The sequence below is a fragment of the Hyla sarda genome, chromosome 5 (assembly GCF_029499605.1).
Source record: "Hyla sarda isolate aHylSar1 chromosome 5, aHylSar1.hap1, whole genome shotgun sequence".
NCBI lineage: Eukaryota > Metazoa > Chordata > Amphibia > Anura > Hylidae > Hyla > Hyla sarda.
This window is the reverse complement of record NC_079193.1, coordinates 102,665,311-102,690,942: the sequence shown is the minus strand read 5'-3', so window position 1 is coordinate 102,690,942 and position 25,632 is coordinate 102,665,311. Positions and strand designations below refer to the sequence as shown.

The following is a 25,632-nucleotide window of genomic DNA, read 5'->3' as shown; positions in this document are numbered from 1 at the left end:
CGGTCGATCCCTAATTTCCACCCACCGCTCCACTATGTCACCGGGTCACTTTCAGGACTCCTGATGCTGCGGATGCCACCTCCAGCTCCTGGCTGTCTCATTCTGCCACCATATGTTCTCCTCATGCTGCTGCCACCTCCAGGCTGTCTATTCTGCTACTATATGGTCTCCTCATGCTTCTGCCACCTTAGGGCTATCATTCCTCCACTATATGGTCTCCTAATGCTTCTGCCAACTCCATGCTGTGTCATTCAGCCACTATATGGTCTGCTCTTGCTGCCGCCAACTCCAGGCTGTGTCATTCAGCCACTATATAGTATCCTCATGCTGCCGCCAACTACAGGCTTTGTCATTCAGCCACTATATGGTCTCCTCATGCTTTCGCCACCTCCAGGCTGTGTCACTGTACTGCCATGTGGTCTCCTCATGCTGCTGGCATATTAAATAAAACTTTTTAGGTTCATCTATTTGAAATCTTCAATTTAAATGTTAAAAAAATATCTTTAATGTTTTGAATTGTGAGGCCCTATAGTTTTGTCAGGTTGTTGCCACCTCCAGGCTGGGTCATTCAGCTACTATATGGTCTCTCCATGCTGTCACCACCTCCATGCTGTGTCATTCAGCCACTATATGGTCTCCTCATACTGATGCCACCTCCAGGCTCTGTCATTGTGCCGCTCTGCAACAGTGATTCTAATAGCGACGCCCCTAATCTGCAAGGCAAAGTGTTCTACACCCCTATTGAGGCCGTACCGAACCTAATTTTTTCGGAAAACTGGGCAAATCGGCCGAATTGAATTATTCTAAATTTCGCTCATCTCTAGTGCCAGGCATAATTGCATATAGTGATGAATCACTTTGCCTAGGCAAACAATGGAGGGGTCACATCTCTTCAGCAAGTACCTTAAATTTTGATGGTTGGGAGGGGGAAGATTGGGGTAAGAATATCATAACTATCACATGCTGCTTTTTGAAATATTATGTCCCTAAAATCCTCCCTAAATTGATAAAAACAGTACTAACAAAAGAAGAATTGTTTGTATGATACTTTATTTTTCACCACTGGCTTCTAATAAAAAACCTTAATCCCTTCAGTAATTATGAGCTGATGAAGTTTAGTTGTTCTTTTCTGTCTAAGTGCTCTCTGATGACACGTGTCTCGGGAGCTGTCCAGAGTAGAAGCAAATTCCCATAGCAAACCTATTCTGCTCTGTGCAGTTCCTGAGACAAGCATTGATGTCAGCAGAGAGCACTTTTTCTAAACAGATAAGAGGAGCAACTCAACTTCAGCAGCTGATAATTATTGGTAGGATTAAGATTTTTTAATAGAAGTAATTTACAAATCTATAGAAAAAAGAATATGGAAGTGCAGCTCACAAAAAATTAGTCGAGGTATGAATGGAAAGTACTTACACCAAAAAAGTACATAAAAATTGTAGGGAAAAAGAATAAAAACCATTCACCTAGACTAATACCAGAAAAAACTCATGCATGATGGTTATAATGTAAATAATAAAAAAAAAAAATTTTGAACTGTGCTTCAAATTTATGAGAGTGTAGAAATATATTTAATAACCGCTAATATGATAAAATACATATAACAATTTGACAAAAATGTATAAGAAAATACGGTCAATAAGGTCAACATATGAAGCACCCTGAAACGAGTCTAGAGGCTCTATTTTCACCAATACCGCTATATTGCCACACCAATACTGCATTATACAATAGAACTCTAATCTTACCTGCTACTAATCCAGCCGCTAGCATCAGGACATTACAGCCTGCACCAACAGCATTTACCGGGTGAACCTTCATTACCATAGAGCTGACGTCACACACCACGATCCCTTCCACGAGGCTTGTTTGCCATCACCGGAGTGATTACATCTTTCTCCGTAAGCAACGGCATATCTAGGTCTGTGGCAGACAGACCAGCCGCCGGTGCGCACGCCAGCGCACATCGGCGCACATCGGCCTCTTCGTATATCTTCTTCTTGAAGCCAGTAATTATATAAGCTGATCATATATTTGTGATTGCGGACTGAGACAAAAAGGACACATCTTGCCAAATGAATATACATCTTTGCCGGATTATCAGATTAGAGACTCATTGTGGTATTTCTACATTTTAAGTGTATTTTTTATTGAAGTTATTTTTGCCTCCCCATAAGGGCCCTGTGGAAGGAGACATCTTTTATTTTCTTATACATTTTTGTCAAATTGTTATATGTATTTTATCATATTAGCGGTTATTAAATATATTTCTACACTCTCATAAATTTGAAGCACAGTTCTAATTTTTTTATTTATTATTTACATTATAACCATCATGTATCATTTTTTTCTGGCATTAGTCTAGAGGTGAATGGTTTTTATTCTTTTTCCCTAATTTACAAATCTGTTTAACTTTCTGGAGCCAGTTGATCTAAAAAAAAAGAAAAAGTTTTTTCCTGGAATACCCCTTTAATAAACTCATGTGGATTTGATAGAATGCTGCAGTTTTTTGTTGTTGTTTTTTTTTTTTAATCATACTAAATTATTCCAACAGTTCATCTGATGTATTCATTGTACTGAGATGGATGAATTTGATGTCAAAGTTTGCACATAAGTAAGATGCCAAGGCCTGGAATGGCTGCTATCAGGCCACAGTAATGTGCCCTGGTACAGTTACATCAGAGGTGTCTGCCATATACTCTCAGCTCTTTTCACCATATACATAACTAAGGGCTAGGTCAGATCAGCACATTACTGGGAGCATCTGGGATAACAGTTAGCCAAATGATCTAATGTGTTTGGTCACATTTAGGCTAGGTTCACACAGCGTTTTATTCAGGCATACTTACATATAGCATGTTAATGTTAAAAATGCAGATGTAATTTATCTGCGATTTTGCAGACATATTTTTTCAAATAAAATACGCCTGAAAACACACTGTGTGAACCTAGCATTAGGCTGCATGCAATAATAAAGTCAATGTCAGTTGGCAAATGCCATTCAGAGGCCTCCATTATTTCATGTCTGTTCCAAGGCTAAATCTTGAGCAGAGTTGATGATCTTGAGCACACATATTTTGCCCAATTTAGAGACAATAATATAGAATATAAAGTGTGGAAAATTCCAGATGTGACGCACAAATTAAATCCGGATTAATTTCCTAACACCCAAAACTTGGGCAAACAATAGAAAATACATGAAGCAGGAAAATGATTGGGTTAATTTATTCAGACATATCTGTATAGAGTAAATAAGAGTCAACTTCTGGTTCAAATGAAGTAATGAAGTGTGAAATAGATTATCAGAAACGTGAATAACAATTAGAAGAAAAATGTTCATTAAGGAGACAAGCTACATTCTTCTGATAAAGGAGGGCCTACTGTATAGACTCATTCAGCTGTTTTATACATCATTCATGTTCATTCTTATCTCATGACTGTTTCTTTACAGGTATTTGGATGGCTGTCTCAGTTCTGGTGCTGACTTCTCCACTCCCCCCGCGCAGTGCAAACACTAGGGGGTGGGGGATAAACGATGAGTTTAAATGGTAAAATGGGTTACCTCTCATACATCTGTGCCGCCAGATCGTCAATGTGGTAATGGCTTAGCCGATATTACTGATCAGTGCTACGCTATGGCAAATTACTGAACATTGAAAGCAATCTATTGATTGCTAGTAATAATCCCCAGTGAGACTGTCTCAGCAGGCTCTATGAGCAGATATGAGCCAGGATCCATATGGAACAAGTCAGTGGACCTCCGGCGGGCAAACAAACCAATCAGACCCCTGTATACATGTTGCAGGGGTGCCGGTGAGGCAGGGACTCCCTTATTGTGGAACTTATATGCCTTGATTGCTATTGACCACAGTACTTTAGGATGTTAATGACAGAGAATGGCGAGAATGGGAAAGTGCACAGCTGCTGATAGCTCCTGCACTCACTTCATAGTCAGGCTAACGCTCAGGACATAAATGTACATCCTGGTGTGTTAAGTACCAGGGCATTTATATCCACTGTCCTTAAATGGTCAACAAAAAAAAAAAATCAACCCTGCTTCAAACCCAAATGCTGATACCATAAAACCTGACTCCGCTACAGTATCAAATGCTTGTTCTGCATGGCAAGAAACTATAGTGTTCCCACTTACTTTTTCATTGCTGGTCTAGGCAAGGACAGCTCATGCTTGCTTTATCTTGCATATTCATCACCAAAATCAGGGCCAGCCCTGCCTATAGGCAAAGTTCCAGATTCCAGCTGAACATAGGATCTGTATACCATATAAGTGATTATCGTTACCTCCAGGTGATGTCTTTTCTGATCAGCGGCGTACTCTTTCCTTTTCTTCTCTGTCCAGAGTAGACTGCCATGACAACTTCTTCCAACCAAAACTAATTTCTTCAGCATCTGCAGGATAAACATGTTAGACTCTGCAGTTCTCCAGTGTCCTACCCACATTTACACAATCTGCCCATCTATAGGCCCCCAAACTGTAATAATTCCCTTCTTGGTGTCCTGCACAGTAAAAGGGCAGAAAGGTAGGTTGCCAGGTAACGAGGTAGGTAGATCAGGAAGCCAGATATGTAGGTAGGTTACTAGTAAGGTAGGTAGGTTGCTTGCTAGGTAGTTAGGAAGCCATGTATGGAGGCCAGGTATGCACATAGTTAGGTAGCCAGATATGTAGATAGGTAGCAAGATATGTAGGTAGGTAGTGCCAGGTATGTAGGTAGTTAGATAGCCAGGTATGTAGGTAAGTAGTTAGGCATCCAGGTATAAAGTTAAGAAGCCAGGTAGTTAGTCAAGTAGGGAGCCAGTGGGTGTGGGTAGCAGAGTTCCACCACAGTGGGTGTAGGCAGCAGAGTTTTCCCACAGTAGGTGTAGGCAGCAGAGTTCCCCCACAGTGGGTGTAGGCAGCAGGGTCCCCCCACAGTAGGTGTAAGCAGCAGGGTCCCCCCACAGTTGGTGTAGGCAGCAGGGTCCCCCACAGTAGGTGTAGGCAGCAGGGTCCCCCCACAGTAGGTGTAGGCAGCAGGATCCCCCCACAGTAGGTGTAGGCAGCAGGATCCCCCCAAAGTAGGTTAGGCAGCAGAGTCCCAGATAGTAGGTGTAGGCAGCTGGGTTTTTCCCCATCCCAAGTAGATGTAGGCAGTAGAGCCCCCCCCCCTCCCAAGTAGGTGTAGGCAGCAGAGTCTCCCCCCCCCCCCCCCCCCAGTAGGTGTAGGTAGCAGAGTTTTTTTCCCCCTTCTCCCAGTAGGTGTAAGTAGCAGAGTTTCCACCCCCAGAAGTCACCTGAAGTCCCACGTAGCGATCTTCTCCTCCAGGGCAGGGGCCTGCGTCTTTCTTCCTCCACAGTGCAGGCGCCCATGAGTGACGTCATCAGCGCCTGCACTGCATGCTGCGTGGGGGTGGAGGTCACGTCTCCTCTCTGTGTAGGCCGCAGATGCGGCTTACACACAGAGCAGGCTTTCTACTGTATGTGGCTTCTACTGTAGCGCTGTCTGCTTGGGGATCCGGGACGAGTGTCCTGGATTCCCAGTAGCTGCGGGCGGACCGGTCTCTCAAAGCAGCGGTAGCATACATTTTTCACTAATGCCACCGCTGCTTTAAGACAGTGGCAGCCCGACACCTGGGGCTATTGGCTCCATACCCGGGGCTGTAGCCAGGGTAGCTCCTCCCTAACTATGCCTCTGCTATAAGGAGAATCATCATAGGTATTAAGGCTCATTCACACTATGGAATCTCCGGACAGAGATATTCCGGTGGAGATTTCACCTATACCTTGTTACAGGCAGAACAAGCTGGTGCTAGGACTGCTTGGAAATGCGCTGTCTCCATAGACAGCAATGCATTTTCTAGCAGATTCAGCCAAAAGAATGAACATGTTGAAGAGTCTGGAATTTTGGAATTTTCCAATGTTAACCGCGGAAATTACTTAGTCTGAAAACAATGGGAAGCTGTTGCATTGTATTTTCCGCAGTGTACTTTTTTCTTGGAAAATATGTAGTGTAAATGTGGTCTTAAAGGGGCACTCCGGTGGAAAACTTTTTTTTTAAATCAACTGGTGCCAGAAAGTTAAACAGATTTGTATATTACTTCTATTAAAATGTTTTAATCCTTCCAGTACTTATTAGCTGCTGAATACTACAGAGGAAATTATTTTCTTTTTGGAACACAGAGCTCTCTGCTGACATCATGAGCACAGTGCTCTCTGCTGACATCTCTGTCCATTTTAGGAACTGTCCAGAGCAGCATATGTTTGCTATGGGAATTTTCTCCTACTCTGGACAGTTCTTAAAATGGACAGAGATGTCAGCAGAGACATGTGCTCGTGATGTCAGCAGACAGGTCTGCTTTTCCAAAAAGAAAATAATTTCCTCTGTAGTATTAAGCAGCTATTAAGTACTGGAAGGATTAAGATTTTTTTTATAGAAGTAATTTAGAAATCTGTTTAACTTTCAGGCACCAGTTGATTTAAAAAAAAAAAAAAAAGTTTTCCACCGGAGCACCCCTTTAATGGTTGTTTCTGATCAAAACAAACAGGTCTCTAAATATTGTGTACTTCCATTTAATGGAATGTATTTGCCACATATAAAGAAGCCATGCATGATCAAAGGTTGTTTTTAATGACCGTAATGCTTTAAGGTATGTTCACACGGAAGTTCAGCTAGGAAATAACTTGCTGAATTTCCTCTGTGGATCAGCGATCTGTTCACACTGAGGAACAGAGGAAAAGCAAAACTCTACTTCTTTATGAAAATTCAGATGCAGCTGTCAATAAGATTACACTACACAGTGCACACTATGGAATTTCTGCAGCGTAACATATTTACTCTTTTGTCATAATATTAAGCAGAATGCATTGCAAACTATGGGAACTGGCAATGTCTGCACAGTCTTAGCGCCAGGGACTTGTGCCACCCTGGAATTTTTCTGGCTAAAGATTCTGTAGTGTGCATGGTTTCAAGTAATTTGAGGCAGGTTCCAACTGAATTTCAATTCCAAGGATAGGGGATAAAATGTGTGGACCCCCACAATCTTTCATTCCGCACCCACCACTGGAGGCTCCGAGTGTGAAGCGTGACGACCACGGGTCCAGAGTATCGTGATGTCCTGACTTCGCCCGGGGTACTTTGGGCAATTTAAAGGGGTACAGAGAAAGAGAAAGTTCTTTTATTTTTGAATTTCCTTTCAGTCTGACCACAATGTACTATGCTGACACCTCGTCCATTTTAGGAACTGTCCAGAGTAGAAGTAAATCCCCATAGCAAACCTATCCTGCTCTGGATAGTTCCTTACATGGACAGAGGTGTAAACAGAGAGCACTGTGGTCAGACAGAAAGGAAATTCAATAAGAAAAGAACTTCCTCTGGAGCATACAGTGGCTGATAAGTACCCCTTTAAACTTATACTCAACCCACCATGATCTTCTATATGGTGCTCTGCTACTTACCCATCCAGCCCCCATCTTCCAAAATGAGCACGAGTGGCAACCTGCTCAGCCAATCACTTGTGCTTGTCTCTGAGGGGGGGGGTCTGGGGAGCGCAAAAGATGGGTAAGTAATGGAGCACCATACAGGAAATTGCGGGGGTCATAGTGGTACGTATTAACCCCCAAGATCAGACACTTCTCCCCTATCCTGTGGATAAGGAATAAGTTTCAGTTCCCAAGAGTACCCTTTTAAGGACTTCATAAATTTGTAAATTGCATGCGTAGTTGACTGCAGCTCCCAATACAGCTGAAATAGCACTATTCTAATTTATACCAGCCAAAGGAGACCCAATTAAATTCAGTTACAGACAGGGGTGTTGCTAGGTGTCCAAAAGACTGGGGGCTAGAGCCTACAGCCCAAGCCACGCCCTCTAACCACACCCATGGCCATGCCCCTAACCACGCCGTAATTTACACCTAATTGCAAACATCCTCCTACTTCAATACAGTCATTAAAGGGGTATTCCAGGCGAAACCTTTTTTTTATATATATCAACTGGCTCCGGAAAGTTAAACAGATTTGTAAATTACTTCTATTAAAAAAATCTTAATCCTTCCAATAGTTATTAGCTTCTGAAGTTTTCTGTCTAACTGCTCAATGATGATGTCACCTCCCAGGAGCTGTGCATGATGGGAGAATATCCCCATAGGAACTGCACAGCTCCCGGGATGTGAGTCATCAGAGAGCAGTTAGAAAACAACAACTCAACTTCAGAAGTTAATAACTATTGGAAGGATTAAGATTTTTTTAATACAAGTAATTTACAAATCTGTTTAACTTTCCGGAGCCAGTTGATATATAAAAAAAAGTTTTGGCCTGGAATACCCCTCTAATTCCAGCAGGCAACTGTATAGTGTGGTTTCAGAAATCATACTTCTATAACCATCATACTGTTACGTACCAAATCCTGTATACTGAGACCAATATTTTCAATAATACCAGTATACAAGGAGGAATATTATCACCATACATATTACCATTATACTGTTACTGACCAAATCCTGTTCACTGAGACCAATATTACCAATAATACCAGTATACAAGGAGAAATATTATCACCATACATATTACCATAATACACAGAATCTGTATGCCATATAAATTTATATATACAGGACCATATAAAGCTAGATACCAGCTGTACACAATCTGCACATAATTGCCGATAGGCACATAAGGTTAGTTTGTAGCGTGGCTCTCTGCTCCTCCCACGACAAGCGTCAAACAAAGCCAGCCATCACTGAAAGCAGGAAGGCATCTTCTGGCATGCATAAGCACAGCACGTCTCTTCCCAGAAGCTACCGCTGTCTTAAAGCAGCGGTGGTTTAATTTTTTCATCGGTGGCCTGAGACCCAGGGCTACTGGCGGCACACTTGGGGCTATAGCCCCGTTAGCCCCCCCCCCAGCAACGCCCCTGGTTGCAGAGAATCTGTAACCTCTCCTGACATGTATGCTTTAGTAAATTCTTGTATTCCCCAAGAAATAATAATTTGTCAACATGTTTTTTTTTAGATTCCTGCATTGTGCTATTCCTCCTCGTAACACATGAATAAACTGACAGGTGGTGTAACTATTAAACCAGATATGTCACGATTGCTGACAGGTTCACTTTAAGTATGCTACCCATAAAGACACACAGATAATCACACAACAAGCAAGAGTAAACACGGGAAGGCAGGTTCATAACTGGGGCCATCTAGTGGTACACAATACACAACATTCACAGACACCTTCTAAATTTAGCTCTACAAGCATAATAACTTGTTAATAGACAACCATGCACAATATAAAACATTTTCCTATTCTTCAGTCTTCATGTAGCTTATAATATACATTGGGTTACATTTTTCTAAAGCTTAATGTTAAAGAGACAAAGCTGCATGCTGAGCTGTCACCTGGGGCTGTTAAGTATCACCTCCAGGGCAAATTGTGTCTAAAACAGAACACAGCAATGTTAACATTGCAGTGCGCATATTTTAAACTGGATTTGAAACAGCAAATCGGTAAAAATGCAGAGTATTTTACTAGAAATGCTGATTTTGACCTTGACTAAAACACCTTTAAAAATTGTCTCTTACTGATAATGAAAACATCTCCATGGAAACCTTACATATTCTTTAGCCTTTTCAATCTGTATTTTCATTCCCTGCAGCTGCTGAATTTTTCAGACATGCAACAATTGGATCAGTGGACCATGATGTTAAAGGGATGAACAATCACAGCCAGACCACAGTTACTACAGGTGCAACCAGATATTATGCAAATAACACTGCATTATTCTACAGTATATTTAAATGAGACAAACACATTTTAATCAAGGTATTTCTCAACAGCTGCCTGAAGAAAGAAAACATCAGTACATTGAAGAGTGGAAATCGTCATCTATATAGCAGAACTATTCAGTTAGGTGCATGGAAATAGAGTCCTGAGCAAGGTCAGGTACCCAATGCTACTATTTTCCTAATGTATGGGTTGATGGGGGGCTGCTGGTTTCATAAGCAAGCCTTTGTTTTTGTGTACAAGTATGCACATGCAGATTTGCCCTGGATTCGTTGTGGATTAACTGCCGACTTGTTTTGGATTTTGAGTTCCCTATTATAGGAAATCCGTAGACATACCGTATATATGCAAATTAGACTCACATTGGCTATTTAAGGCTGGGTTCAAACATTGTAAAATCAAAACCAAAAACATGGAGTAAAATAGGTATAAAAAGAGACAGTATTTTTTTTAATCTAATAATGTGTTCTATTTATAGTCTGTGCAAAAATTTATAAATAAAACTGCAGTATTTTCAACATTGCAATTACTGCCATATTGCTAAATAATATGTGCACTAACAGCTGCTTTTCCATAGACTTTCATAGAACACATTATTAGGTCAAACTATTTTACAGTGTGTAAATCCAGCTTAACGCCTTAACGACGCAGGACGTATATTTACGTCCTGCGCCGGCTCCCGCGATATGAAACGGGATCGCGCCGCGATCCTGCATCATATCGCGTCGGTCCCGGCGCTCATCAACGGCCGGGACCCGCGCCGATGTGCGGTATTAACCCTTTAGAAGCGGCGGTCAAAGCTGACCGCCGCTTCTAAAGTGAAACTGAAAGTGACCCGGCTGCTCAGTCGGGCTGTTCGGGACTGCCGCGGTGAAATCGCGGCGTCCCGAACAGCTGACCGGACACCGGGAGGGCCCTTACCTGCCTCCTCGGTGTCCGATCGACGAATGACTGCTCCGTGCCTGAGATCCAGACAGCAGCAGTCAAGCGCCGATAATGCTGATCACAGGCGTGTTAATACACGCCAGTGATCAGTATAGGAGATCAGTGTGTGCAGTGTTATAGGTCCCTATGGGACCTATAACACTGCAAAAAAAATGTAAAAAAAAGTGTTAATAAAGGTCATTTAACCCCTTCCCTAATAAAAGTTTGAATCACCCCCCTTTTCCCATAAAAAAACATAAAACAGTGTAAAAAATAAATAAATAATCATATGCGATATTGCCGCGTTCGTAAATGTCCGAACTATAAAAATATATCATTAATTAAACCACACGGTCAATGGTGTACGCGCAAAAAAATTCCAAAGTCCAAAAAAGCGTATTTTGGTCACTTTTTATACCATTAAAAAATGAATAAAAAGTGATCAAAAAGTCCGATCAAAACAAAAATCATACCGATAAAAACTTCAGATCACGGCGCAAAAAATGAGTCCTCATACCACCCTGTACATGGAAAAATAAAAAAGTTATAGGGGTCAGAAGATGACATTTTTAAACGTATACATTTTTCTGCATGTAGTTATGATTTTTTCCAGAAGTGCAACAAAATCAAACCTATATAAGTAGGGTATCATTTTAACCGTATGGACCTACAGAATAATGATAAGGTGTAATTTTTACCGAAATATGCACTGCGTAGAAACGGAAGCCCCCAAAAGTTACAAAATGGCGTTTTTTTTTCAATTTTGTCGCACAGATTTTTTTTCCGTTTCGCCGTGCATTTTTGGGTAAAATGACTAATTTCACTGCAAAGTAGAATTGGCGACGCAAAAAATAAGCCATAATATGGATTTTTAGGTGGAAAATTGAAAGGGTTATGATTTTTAAAAGGTAAGGAGGAAAAAACTAAAGTGCAAAAACGGAAAAACCCTGAGTCCTTAAGGGGTTAAAAGGCTTTTCCAGGAATAAAAAAACAGGCATTTTTTTCTTTCAAAGACAGCGCCCTCCTTGTCTCCACTTTGAGTGTGGTATTACAACTTGGCTCCATTTACTTCAATGGAACTGAGCTGCAGAACCACACCCAACCTGGAGACCGACAGCAAGAGGTCTTTGAAAGAGGCCTGCTTTTTTTTTATTCCTGGAATGCCCCTTTTAATCAGAAAGGAAAGCAGTTACAATAAACTAATACACAATGGAAAGTCCTTCCCTAAAAGCCAGTTCCACAACTAATTTTGGGTAGGCTTTTCTGAAGCTACTGCATGGTTCTAGAAAAAATATGAGATCACTAGTGCCAGCTATTATCTAATGATAGTGGAAAAGAAAGAGTTTGGACAAGTTTGATGGCACCAGATCCCAGGAAATCAATGAGCCAAATGTTTTGGTAAAAACAAATTGGCTTTATTGGTACAATATTTAGGGGTGCATCCCTAAACTTTGTACCAATAAAGCCAATTTTTTTTAACCAAAACTTTTGGCTCATTGGTTTCCTGGGATCTGGTGCCATCAAACTTGTCCAAACTCTTTCTTTTCCACTATTACTTCACTGCACCTGGATGTCACGGTGAAGGACGTTGAGGCTGCCTCCCTACGCTTCTGGATAACCTACATCAGCGAGTCTACAGGCGAAAAGAGGTGTTGTGCCCTCAGCACAACACATTACGGTAAGATGCAACGTGTAGCGCACACCTTACCCCATCTAAATAATAATCCACTAGGAGCGCACCTCGTCTTTTTCATATTTTCCCTCAGCTATTATCTAATGGCAGACTAGGCTCGTGCACACAGAGTAATTCAAGAGGAATTTACTCGAGTAATTCCTCTTGAATTCCCTGCTCCAAATTAATGCACATCTCCTCTGCCCATTGACTTTAATGTTTTTTTCCGCTGTCCTGTTCACACTGTGGAAATTCTGCTAGCGGAATTCCGACGCTGAATTCCGTTCCGCTTGAAGAATGAGCATGTTCATTCTTCAAGCGGAATCCGCTAGCAGAAATCAATAGAAGTCACGCAATTTGCAAGGAATTTGCGCGCAATTCGTGCGGAAATGGCTGAAAAACCCTTCACTTCTTTCTCCTCCAATCCACACGCAATTCCGCGCACAATTCCGTTGCAATTCTTAGCAAATTCCGCACAAAATAATTTTTTCCACCTGTAAATTTTTCGTTGGCCAAATGCATGGGATATGTGACAAATGGTGGGGCCAACTAACCATCTCTGTATGGTGGCCTCTGTGTACCTGTCAGATCCCACAAAAAAATCTAAATACACCTACGTCATGGGACCCTGGTTAGTGCTGGGCGGTATACCGGTATGTAGCGAATACCGTTTTTTTTTTGTTCACGGTATGGATTTTTAATATACCGCAGTACCGGTTAGGCTGCTGTGGCCGGGCGGCCTGCACTGCGCTGTGTATAGCGATTGCTTCCACAGCGCGTTTCCCCCCAAGTCACGTTGCAAGCCAGGTCATAGCAACAGCAGCAGCCCCACCCACCGAATCCATCCACCAATTGCTCACCAGGGTGGGGCTGCTCCTCCTTACTGTCTCTTCCCGCCGCTCCTCCTTACTGTCTCTTCACAGTCAGCATCTCCCCATCGTCACTTCGCTGGATCAGACAGTTCCCGGCATTCCTCCCCTGTAGCCTGCGCAGTCTCCGCTCTTCACGCCGCCACCCACGACCACTGAGTCTGCCGGTATGTAAAAATATATCTCAGCAGTGCACATTCGGCACGAAACGGTCCTACCAGGGTGATTCCCCCCAGACAGTCTGCTCTGCGCTGCTATGCACACGGGGGTATGCGCAGAGAAGACTGCAGACAGAGCATTTAACGTTAGTGGACCTTAGGGTGCAATGCTTTTCAGTCTGACTCTGCACATACCCCCCATGTGCATAGCAAATTGCAATGTGTGTGTATGTATGTACATAACTATACAGGTGGGGTATGTGCAGAGTATTGCACCCTGTACTTCAGACACGGTGCAATGCTCTGCACATACCCCACCTGTATAGTTATGTACATACAATGTATGTACATAACTATACAGGTGGGGTATGTGCAGAGCATTCATTGCACCCTGTCTTAAGTACAGGGTGCAATACTCTGCACATACCCCACCTGTATAGTTTCATATCGCCCAGCACTAACCCTGGTAGTTAAGGACCCATGACGTACGCATACGTCCGTGGGAATTCTGGTCCCCGCCGCCTGCCGGGCGGGGATTGGACTGGGATACCTGCTGAAATCATTCAGCAGGCATCCCGTGCAAATGCCAAGGGGGGTCATCATCAGGTGTTTGACGACTTTTCGTTAAAGTTGGATAAGTACCCCAAATGATTATTTTTTTCCACTAAAATGCTGGTTTTCCCCCAAATTTTACATTTTTACAAGAGGTAATAGGAAAAAATGCCCCCTAAAATTTGTAACCTCATCTCTTCTGAGTATGGAAATACTCCATATGTGGACATCAAGTGCACTACGGGCGCACTACAATGCTCAGAAGAGAAGGAGTAACATTTGGCTTTTGGAAAGCAAATTTAGCTGAAATGGTTTTTGGGGGGCATGCTGCATTTAGGAAGACCCTATGGTACCAGAACAGCAAAAAAAAAAAAAAAAACACATGGCATACAATTTTGAAAACTACACCCTTCAAGGAATGTAACAAGGGGTACAGGGATCCTTAACACCCCACAGATGTTTGACAAATGTCCGCTAAAGTTGTACATGAAAATGAAAAATTTGATTTTTTTCACTAAAATGCTGGTGTTACCCCACATTTTTCATTTTCACAAGGGCTAATAGGAGAATAAGCCTCCCAAAATTTGTAACCCCATTTGTATGGAAATACCCCATATGTGGATGTAAAGTGCTCTGCGGGCAAACTACAATGCTCAGAAGAGAAGGAGCGCCATTGAGCTTTTGGAGAGAGAATTTGGTTGGAATGGAAGTCGGGGGCCATGTGCATTTACAAAGCCCCCCGTGGTGCCAGAACAATGGACCCCCCACATGTGACCCCATTTTGGAAACTACACCCCTCACAGAATTTAATAAGGGGTACAGTGAGCATTTACATCCCACTGGTGTTTGACATATCTTTGGAACAGTGGGCTGTGAAAATGAAAAATTCGATTTTTCATTTTCACGGACCACTGTTCCAAAAATCTGCCAGACACCTCTTACATTACGTGAGAGGTGTAGTTTCCAAAATGGGGTCACATGTGGGGGAGGGTTCACTGTTCTGGCACTATGGGGGCTTTGTAAACACACATGGCCTTAAATTTCGGACACATTCTGTCTCCAAAAGCTCCTTCTCTCCTGAGCAATGTAGTTTGCCCGCAGAGCCCTTTACATCCACATATGGGGTATGTTCTTACTCAGAAGAAATGGGGCTACAAATTTTGGGGGGGGCTTTTTTCCTCTTATCCCTTGTGCAAATGAAAAATGTAGGGTAACACTAGCGTTTTAGTGAAAAAAGCTTTTTCTTTCCATTTTCACATCCAACTTTTACGAAAATTTGTCAAACACCTGTGGGGTGTTAAGGCTCATTATAATCCTTGTTACATCTCGTGAGGGACGCAGTTTCCAAAATGGGGTCACATTTGGATAATTATTGTTTTGTGTTTATGTCAGAATCGCTGTAAAATCAGCCACCCCTGTGCAGATCACCAATTTAGACCTCAAACGTACATGGTGCGCTCTCATTTCTGAGCCATGTTGTGCGCTCGCCGATCATTTTACACCCACATATGGGGTATTTCCTTACTCAGGAGAAATTGCATTACAAATTTTGGAGGTCTTTTTTTTCCTTTTACCGCTTAAAAAAATTAAAAGTATGGGGCAACACCAGCATGTTAGTGTAAAAAAATTTAATATTTTTACACCAGCATGTTAGTGTAAAAAATTTTGTATTTTTACACTAACATGCTGGTGTAGACCCCAACTTTACCTTTTCATAAGGGGTAAAAGGAGAAAAAGCCCCCCCCAAAATTTGTAACACAATTTTTCCCGAGTACAGAAATACCCCATATGTGGCACTTAACTGTTGCCTTGAAATACAACAGGGCTCCAAAGCGAGAGAGCGCCATGCGCATTTGAGGCCTATTTTGGGGATTTGCATCCGCCACCAAAATACCCTACAGCAGTGTTTGCCAAACAGGCTGCATACAGCTGTTGCAAAACTCCCAGCATGCTTTGACAGTCAGTGGCTGTCCGACAATACTGTGAGATGTTGTTTTTAAACAGCTGGAGGCTCTGTTTTTGAAACATTTGCCGCATCTCAAACTTGCCACAGAAAACTCACTGTAAACCCCCTCCTGTGTGAATGTACCCTGTACATTCACATGGGGGAAGGGGGGGGGGGGCAAACCTCCAGCTGTTGCACAACTACAACTCCCAGCATCCACTGACAGACCATACATGCTGGGAGTTGTAGTCATGCAACAGCTAGAGGCACATGCCATGACTAAGGGTCCAGCTTGACCCGAAATGCACTGGTGTTTTCTGTGCTATCCATGTGATATTTAATAAAGTTCCTGTTTGACTTCATCCTTCGCTGGAAACCTTTCTTTCTTGAGCTAGATACACATTGGTTGCGCAACACAGCGTTTGTTACTTAACTCAGTGTTTCGCAACCAGTGTACCTCCAGCAATTGCAAAACTAGAACTCCCAGCATGTACAGTCTCTAAGTGCATGCTGGGAGTTGTAGTTTTGCAGGGCAGGGCAGTGATTGGTCGGTTGTTCCGACCAATCAATCAGGTGATCGTGAGGTGACACCAGTGCCACCTCATTTTTGCTGGGTAAGGGTGAATGGGGCTGTCTCGGACAGCCCCATTCATGCTTTTCTTCGGGGTCACCAGAGACCCTCTTCACCTGGAATTACTGCAAATCGTCGGTCTGACCCCCCCCCCCCCCCAGGGGTTTGCACGGGATGCCTGCTGATAGATATCACCCTGGGTCCTTAAGTACCAGGCGGTCAGGGCATACCTGTACGCCCTAGGTCCTTAAAGGGGTTGTGCGCTGCCCTGCCTTTCGGAGCTCCGCACGCAGCGTCAGGAAGTTCATTATTCCGAACGCTGTGTGCGGGCTTCCGTGTTCGCGGCCGCCGGGCTTCCGTGTTCCCCCTGGTACCGTCACGCCCGCACCCTCTACCAAAGTCTATGGGAAGGGAGCGTAACAGCGGTCCCATAGACTTTCGTTGAGGGGGTGGGTGTGACGTCACGAGGGGGCCGGGCGTGATGTCACGCCCAGCGACCGCGAACACGGAAGCCCGCACACAGCGTTAGGAGTAATGAACTTCCGGACGCTGCGTGGGGAGCTCCGAAAGGCAGGGCAGCGCACAACCCCTTTAATTGGTTAATTATTTTTTTTTAAATCAAACAACCATATCACAAAAGGTCTTTAACCCCTTAAGGACGCAGCCCTTTTTCCCCTAAAGGACTGAGCCCTTTTTCGCAATTCTGACCACCATCACTTTACGAATTAATAACGCGAAAACGCTTTTACCGAATATTCTGATTCTGAGATTGTTTTTTCGTGACATATTCTTTATTTTGGTGGTAAATTTTCGGCATTACTTGAATCCTTTTTTGGTGAAAAATCCCAAAATTTCATGAAAATGTTGAAAATGTTGCATTTTTCTAACTTTGAAGGAAAATGGATATTCACAATAAATGTTATTTTTCTTCACAAATACAATATGTCTACTTTATGTTGGCATCATAAAATGGACATATTTTTGCTTTATGAAAAAATTAGAGGGCTTCAAAGTAGAGAAGCAATTTTCAAAAATTTTATGGAAATTGCTAAATCTGAAGGGACAGATGTTACAGAACTACAACTCCCAGCATGCCTGGGCAGTCCAGGCATGCTAACAGTTGTAGTTTGGCAACATCTGGAGGGCTACCGTTTGGGCACCACTGTAACAGTGTTCTCCAAACTGTGACCCTCCAGATGTTGCAAAACTACAACTCCCAGCATGCCCAGACAGCCTTTGGCTGTCTGGGCATGCTGGGAGTTGCAGTTTGGCATTCCTAGTGGTTGCCACAGTAAAGATCATTTTACTTTCACTTTCAATTCCCCCCCACCGTCGATTCCCTACCTGAGCAAGTATCCAGCAGGCTCCAGCGAAGATCCCGGGTCCCCAGGCATCTTCTCCTGCATGTACGGCCTCCATCTTCTTCCCAGATCCCCTCGACATCCAGGGGCGGGCAGAACGGGGGGTTGCCATGGCAACCCCCGGTCCTGTGCTGCCATTGGTCAGAACTCCGTTCTGACTAATGGCAGGGGATAGGAGGAGATCGCAGCTCTGCGACCTCACTCCTATCCCTTAGGCTGATCGGGGCTGTTGCTGACAACTCCGATCAGCCCTATTTTCCGGGTGATCGGGTCACCAGAGACCCGATCAGCCCGGAATTGGAGAAAATTGCATGTCTGAATTGACATGCGATTTTCTCCGATCGCCGACATGGGGGGGTCTCAGGACCTCCCTGGGCGATGTGCCAGGGTGCCTGCTGAATGATTTCAGCAAGCATTCGGCTCCGGTCCCCAACCGGCTAGCGGTGGGGATCGGATTTCCCACGGGCATATGGATACGCCCTGTGTCCTTAAGGACTCGGAATGCAGGACGTATCCATACGCCCTGTGTCCTGAACAGGTTAATTGTCATCAGTAACAACATATAAAAAGTTTTTGGATCTGACAGTGCCCATTTAACTCCCCAATGACAGATGGTAAATGAGATAAGGGTTGGGCAGTTGGACTGCAGCACAATACTTTTGTCCTCCATTGTTGGGATTGTGAGATAAACTTTTTTATTTTTTTATTTCCCATAGGTAAAATACTGAATAAAAAACTATATATTGAAATTGTATTCTAACTAAAATACATATAGGGGACTAAATTGTGCGATATGGAGGTACACTGGAACATCATACAAAGTGCTTCCAGGTCAGTTTTGCATTCATTGAATGCAGTCCATGCACACAACTTTACCATGTATAAGTCCTTAAGAGGCAGGTTTTTAATTTAAATTGGCAGCTTAACATAGTACCTGGGCACAGAAAGCCTTCCAATCAATGATCATGTGAAGTGTGTAAACCTGGTAAATTTAATTCTAGTTTTCCTGAGTTATTTTTAGAGTCCAGGTGAATTGTGGAAACACATGGGACAGCTTGCACCTGTATACTGAGATTGTACCTGCTCCCCCAATGTTCATTATAATATAATATATATATATATATATATATATATATATATATATTGTAAGGATTTCTCCCTGGGGATAGCTCTGGGATCATCCTTGACACAGGACATGTTTCTACTTCAATCAGCAGGAAAACAACAGTACTGGCCCCTCTTCAGCTTAATTAGGCAGGTTGCAGGATAAATAAAAACATAAGACAGGAACAAACAAAACCCTAGACCATCTGGTAACTAACTAAACAATCCATAATTGCCCTGACTACCAACTGGTGGGCTTTTCCCGGCCTATTAAGCTTATGACTCCTGCAACCTTCTACTCACTGTTCACACACAGCATTTGCAACCTCGCGCTGTCTTGTCCACATCATTCTTGAGGCCACACAACTTTCTGCTTCCTCATTAATTAGGCCAAAGGTGGAGGATTCTCCAGGGTTAGCTAGGGAAATACACTCTTTCCTTGCCACACTGTCACGATATATATATATATATATATATATATATATATATATACATAGTTTTCATAAAGATGGCTTGGTGGGGTCCTTTTATAGATAATGGGGCCCAGAGCAACAACTAAGCAAGGCTTCCTGCTTACCATTTTAATAGGTTTACCATATTTGATTATTTATACCTGAATATTGCCATGATTACTAATGAATACTAAAGAATATTTGTACACAATGTTTATGTTTCACAGACAATGCCCAAATAATATCATACACATACTAAATATCTCCACACAGTATCCAAATAATTCCACTATATAGTGTCCACATAACGATGTCAGATATTTCCATTATAGTACTGCCATGTCTAAATAATATGGATGTCATTCAGTGTCCAAATAATACCACCGTACGATGCCTAAATAGAGGAGTTAATAGTATAGTTTCTGCGGGTGGAGCATTCTAATCTTAGGTAGCTCTTCAGGGGCCATTCCTTGGAAGAATGGAAATGGTGGCTATGGCAACTGCTTTGTTTTCTATCCTTTAAAACCAGCCCTGTCACTGTGGGTATGCCAGCTCTTATACTGGAATATGAAAATAAATAATGGCGTACATATTTTGTGACTCTTCTTGTTATGCTAAGCAGAATAATTGGAAAAGTATTTGCTTTTATTGATGAAGTCAGCAGTAACATAATGTTGTAGGCTTCATATTGCATTTTAATATGCTCTACTGGAAGTAGTATTTCTTCTTATTACAAGAGGATTTTAAACTATTTCACAGCATTGTGACTCATTTCATTTCCACAATACAAATATTTGAAAGCTGTGTTTGTTTGGAGACTTCTAACTTGTATCTCAGGGCTCTTTATCATGAGTGTTCTGCTTCAAATAGCTACATAATCCCCAGTGCTGTATTGGCCATTGTAAACTTTTAAAATAGTTGTGACTATGTTGAGGCATCCCTTTGAGATCTAAAGTTACACATAGGATTAGTGCTGGGAGTCCTGTTCCTGAGTTGTGACTGAAATCTAGGCAGACACATACACGGATTAATGGACGTTCTCTCATGATTAACACAATGTTATAAACATTATAAACGTCCATAACTTGTCTTCAGCACAGAACATTTCTATTCATAATACATTGCCAGAAGGACTTGCTGGCCTATTATCCAATTAACATAATGGAGGGCATTATTGCATACGTCCTCCGGCAGTCTGCTCATTGCTACACGTCCACAAAAATCGGTCACATAAGTAGTGCAAAGCTTTGCACAAAAACATTCGGAATGTGACTGTGTTAAATACATACTACATACCAGTTGTTAAATTAAATGACAATATTTTGAGGAAAAGTGATACTGTTTCCCACAGCAACCATTTTTTTTTTAAAGGTTTTGAAAAATAAAAGAAGCAATCTGATGCTATGAGTTACTATGGGTAACTGCTCCACTTTTCCTCTGAACAGGTTTTAATAAATCTCCCCCATTGTGTGGCATCTGTATTGTGAATTTTACCACTATTCTTTAGCATATTTTATCCTTCTATAGTACATTTTATATTCTGACTAGTTATCTGATTCTATTATTATGGTTGAACATTGTATTTCATACCCCCACAAGGTCTCTGTCATATTAACAATTTTACAGATTCAATCTTGATTCATTTCATTTCATTCAATAAGTAATATCATGGATACAAAAATATATACAATCATGCTAATAAAGAGGTTGACCAACAATTCTACTATCCCCTGTTGCTGCAATTCTGACTGTGCCTGTTCCCTGCTGCTCACTGCTTACTGGTCTCTACCTTGACATAAAAGGTGGCTGACTTTAGGTAGGCATTGGCTTAGTGGGTACTTTCTTGAGTTGATACAGAAACCAAGAAGGAGTGATCAATGAGGATCAGGAATCAGTGGAATGGCAGCAGCAAGGGATCCTGGAATTTTAATAGAAATTAAAGGGGTACTTCATCCCTAGCCATCTTATCCCCTATCCAAAGGACCCCCGCGATCTCCTTGCTGCACCCAGCATTCATTTAGAGCGTCAGGTGCAGCGCTGGAGGTTCGTGACGTCATGTCCATACCCCACTCCTGACGATAGGGGATAAGATGTCTAGGGGCCCTTTAAAGGGGTAGTCCAGTGCTGAAAAAGTTTCAGATCGCGAGTGGTCCAACCGCTGGGGCCCCCTGCGATCTCCCATATGGGGCCCTGGCTCGCTGGCCAGATAGCGGGTGTCGACCACCGCATGAAGTGGCGGCTGACACGCCCCCTCAATACATTGCTATGGCAGAGCCGGAGATTGCCGATGGCAGTGCTCCGGCTCTGCCATAGGGTTGTATTGAGGGGGCGTGTCAGCTGCCGCTTTGTGCGGTGGTCAACACGCCCCCTTCCCACGGGCTGCCGGGGCCCCATACAGGAGATCGCGGGGGGCCCCAGAGGTCGGTTAGGATAGGGGATAAGTATTTCAGCACTAGATATCTCCTTTAAGTCTAGAGTACCCCTTTAAACAAGCAGAAGAAAAGAAACAAACTGCAAGTATTTTCTTTTGCTTTTTTTGACATTACATAGGCTGCATTAGACACAAGCCCCCTTGCTGAATTGGGTAGTCATGCTTACACTGAAGAGTCTGAGAGATTGCTGGCTGTTTTAGAGAAGTAGTGTGTAGTGCCCACACCTGCTACTGTACTATATTTATTCACTAAAATCAAATTCAGTAGACAAATAAAATCATATCAAATCATCTGCTGCCCCATATTGGGGAATGAAACAGAACAGGGTCCCTGTACTGAATTAAGTAACCAGCTCCAATCTTATGAAAAAAAATATATCACCTGTGTGAATTAAACAGCAGAACTTAATATATAAATAATAAAATCACTAGGAGCAAAGTTATAATGTAAAGAGGAACGAGGCCGGGATGCCCCTTATCTCCCATGCTATTTGCTTTATTTGTTGAACCCATGGCACAGAAAATTAGGAAATCAAAGGGTTTTGAAGGTTTTGGTATAAAAGGGAAGGATGAAAAAATATTATTATATGCAGATGATATTTTGATATTCATAAAAGACCCAGAAAGAAAAATGATGGAGGTGATTAATATGATAGAAGAATTTGGGCTGTTCTTGGGATTCAGGATAAATAGGGGTAAGTCTGGATTACTGTTATTAGAAGAGGGGAGGCAAGTAAACATAGCAGGGATTCCCATTGTACAAAAGAGTGGAAATATTGATTATTTGGGGGTTAAAATTTCTAGTAATATCGCAGATTATACACATTTAAACCTAATTCCCTTAAAAAATAAAATTAGAGATAAAGTTACAGTTTGGAATAAATTACCCGTTAATATGGCAGATAGGATATTACTTACAAAAATGATATTGCTCCCAATGAGGGACATTTATCAATGTTTCCTTATGTATTCCTTTTTTTAGTAATTTTTTCCTTACTTTTTTTTTGCTTATGTGTGAATTATTTATCAACTGGTTTCAGCCTGTTGATAATTTTCTTTCACGTAAGTAATTTTTCCTTTTTTACTTTGGTAGTAGCTTTTTCTGCTCCATGTTTCAGCTGGAGTAAATTTAGTCAATTTTTAACCCTGTTGCGACTTTTTTTTTGCGCAGTTGCGACTGTCGCAGTTAATAAATACCTGACTACCCGTAGTCCATTTTAAAATTCTTACTACGTAGTTAATTTTTGGAAAACTTGCTTTTCTCGCTTTCCAGTCAAAATGTCGCACGAAAAATCATGTAGTCGCAGTTGCGACAATTTTGCGACAATTATAGTAAAGAAAACCTGACTAAACCCGTTGATAAATGTCCATAAATATGTCTACATATAATTAGAGCTGCCCCAATCTGGATTAACGATAAATTTTTCAAGAAATTACAAAAAGAAATTAATGATCTAGTATGGGGACGCAAACACACCCGTATGAAATGAGGAATGTTAAGTCCATCTATAAAGGAAGGAGGAATGGGTATTCCTATGTTAAAATGGTATTTGATAGCTGCACAAATAGAGTTAATGGAAAAAGAAGTAGAAGTTCTAAAAAAATTCTTCAGTATGGAGGAACTCACAGGGGTGATTATATTTGAATTAGTCGAAAATGGGAGTTTAAAAGGTGTAGACCACAGTAGAAAACACATTATGAGATTATTTAATAAAACTTGGGAAAGTTTGAGGAAAATATTGAGGATAAGGGGAAGTTTAATTTACACGAAGGTATGGGGAAATGTGAATTTCCCAGAATTATATAAATTACGGGATTATGTGAATTGGGAAAAATATGGGATTAGTAGACCGAGGAATTTACTTATAAATAATTCACTAATTGAGTGGGAAAAACTGGTGGAGAATGATAAGATTAGGAAAAATATATTTTTTTAAATATTTACAGGTTTGTAATGCGTGGGAAAAAGATAGGAACAATCCTAGGTGGGAAACAGAGTCACATATGCACTGATGGACTACATTTTTTATTTTCAAGGGGATTAAAAAATAATTCTGGGGAAGATATACAGAGGATTGGTAAAATCGGTATTAAACAGTTGTGGAACAAAGAGAAAAGATAAATGGGCTTTGGAGATTGGATCTATTAGTAAAGAAGACTGGGAAGAGGTTTTTTATAACATAAATTGTAGCTCAATAAATCGGATAGTATAGGTAAAAGGATGGAAGCGGACTGCCCAAAATGTAAAGGCGGAGAAGCTGATTTTATCCATATGGTCTGGGACTGCCCAAGAATACAATAAATTAGAGCAAAGGTTGGGGGTTAAACTAAACTACAATGCCAGAACTGCAATATTGGGACTGGGCTTTAGCCAATGTAAGCATAAACAATTAATTAATAAGTTGTTTGGTATAATAAAAATATGTATTCTTAGAAAATGGTTCTCCCCCAATAGTACTAATATAAAGGAATGGAACAACGTAGAGGAAAAAATTTAAATTTTTGAATTGATAAGTAGTAAAGGAACAAAGAAAGGAAAGAAGATTGAGGTAGAATGGAGAGAGTGGGAGGGGTAGCCAGAGCGGACGGAACAGAGGGCTTATCGGGGGGGGATAGGGGGGGAGGAAGTACGAGGGTGGGGGGGAGAGACGGGAGTGAGATATTTGTATTGTAAATGTCTTTTTTATTGTACGTCTCTGTTTTGATATAATTGATGTCAATTTTTGAATGAAAAATAAAAAATAATTAATTATAAAAAAAAAAAAAAAAAAAACAGCAGAACTTCAAAGTAACTTTATGTTAGGTTATCTATGCTGCCCGCTGGCAGTATAGCGTAGAAGCTTATTTTATTTCTCTGTTAGCACTTAAAAAGCTTTATACAGAAAATAAAGCGTAGAAAACAATATAGCTATCACGCCCCCTCCCATAGGCTTGCATTGAGGGGCGGAGCGTGACGTCACACGGGGGCGGAGGCGTGATGTCACATGCCGCCGGCCCTGCGGTCACCGGTAATCAGACCCAGAGCGAACACTCTACGGGGACAGATTACAAACTGGGTGCCCCTTGCATGCTCCCGGGCGTCCCCAGCTGCGGGACTCCCGCGATCAGGCATCTTATCCCCTATCCTTTGGATAGGGGATAAGATGTCTAAGCACCGGAGTACCCCTTTAAAGCTAGGCTGCTTCACCAGCTGAGGGGGATTTGCTAGCTGCAGCTCACAGTGGCAAAAAAAGCTGTGTGTGGAGTTCTTCCCTCTGGCTGCTCCAAGAATGGAAGCTGCTGGACAGCCTAGCTGGAGGCTTGGAAAAGTCTTGCTTAGTGCTGCATGGCAGGATCTCAGGTGTGAACAAACACCAAGGAAATACAGATGGATTTTTATTATGTTTTCCTTTGTTCTGCCTTCAAAGACTGTTGTGCTGTATGCTGAGTGTGAATAAAACACTGGATTTGGTTTAAAAACGCTGTCTCCTTACCTCTATACTGCAAACCACACCTGTCGGCAAGAGCGAGTCATCACAATATATATATATTTATGTGATGCAATATGACTGATACTATTTTAAGACTAAAACTATTTATGGTATCTCAAAATGGCCTTAAAGCGTACCCATCAGATCCAACAAATTTTTTTTAATATATCACTCAGTATCCTGACCATGTACATCTAATATTTATGTGTCTAGCACCTTTATTAATTTTTTTATTACACATTTCATTAAGCTCACTAGTCTGAATTTCTCTGTGCAGGTCTCCGCCCCTCCCTCAGTATGCTGTCTGCTCACATCTCCCCTAGCATTAGCAAAACTACAACTCCCATCATGTCCTC

At 41.9% G+C, this 25,632-nt stretch overlaps 1 protein-coding gene across 13 annotated transcripts in view; it reads right to left on the bottom strand.

Annotated features, from left to right (window-relative positions):
- The window catches only part of LRRC3B (leucine rich repeat containing 3B), a 273,318-nt gene that overhangs the window by 79,889 nt on the left and 167,797 nt on the right, over positions 1–25,632 (bottom strand). The window contains exon 1 of one of the 13 annotated variants that reach the window (XM_056520029.1): positions 13,224–13,341. The exons of the other annotated variants lie outside the window; for them this stretch is intronic. The gene's annotated coding sequence lies outside the window, so the exon portion shown is untranslated. Of the gene's footprint in view, positions 1–13,223; positions 13,342–25,632 lie in introns of those variants that run through there. 13 annotated transcript variants of the gene reach the window in all.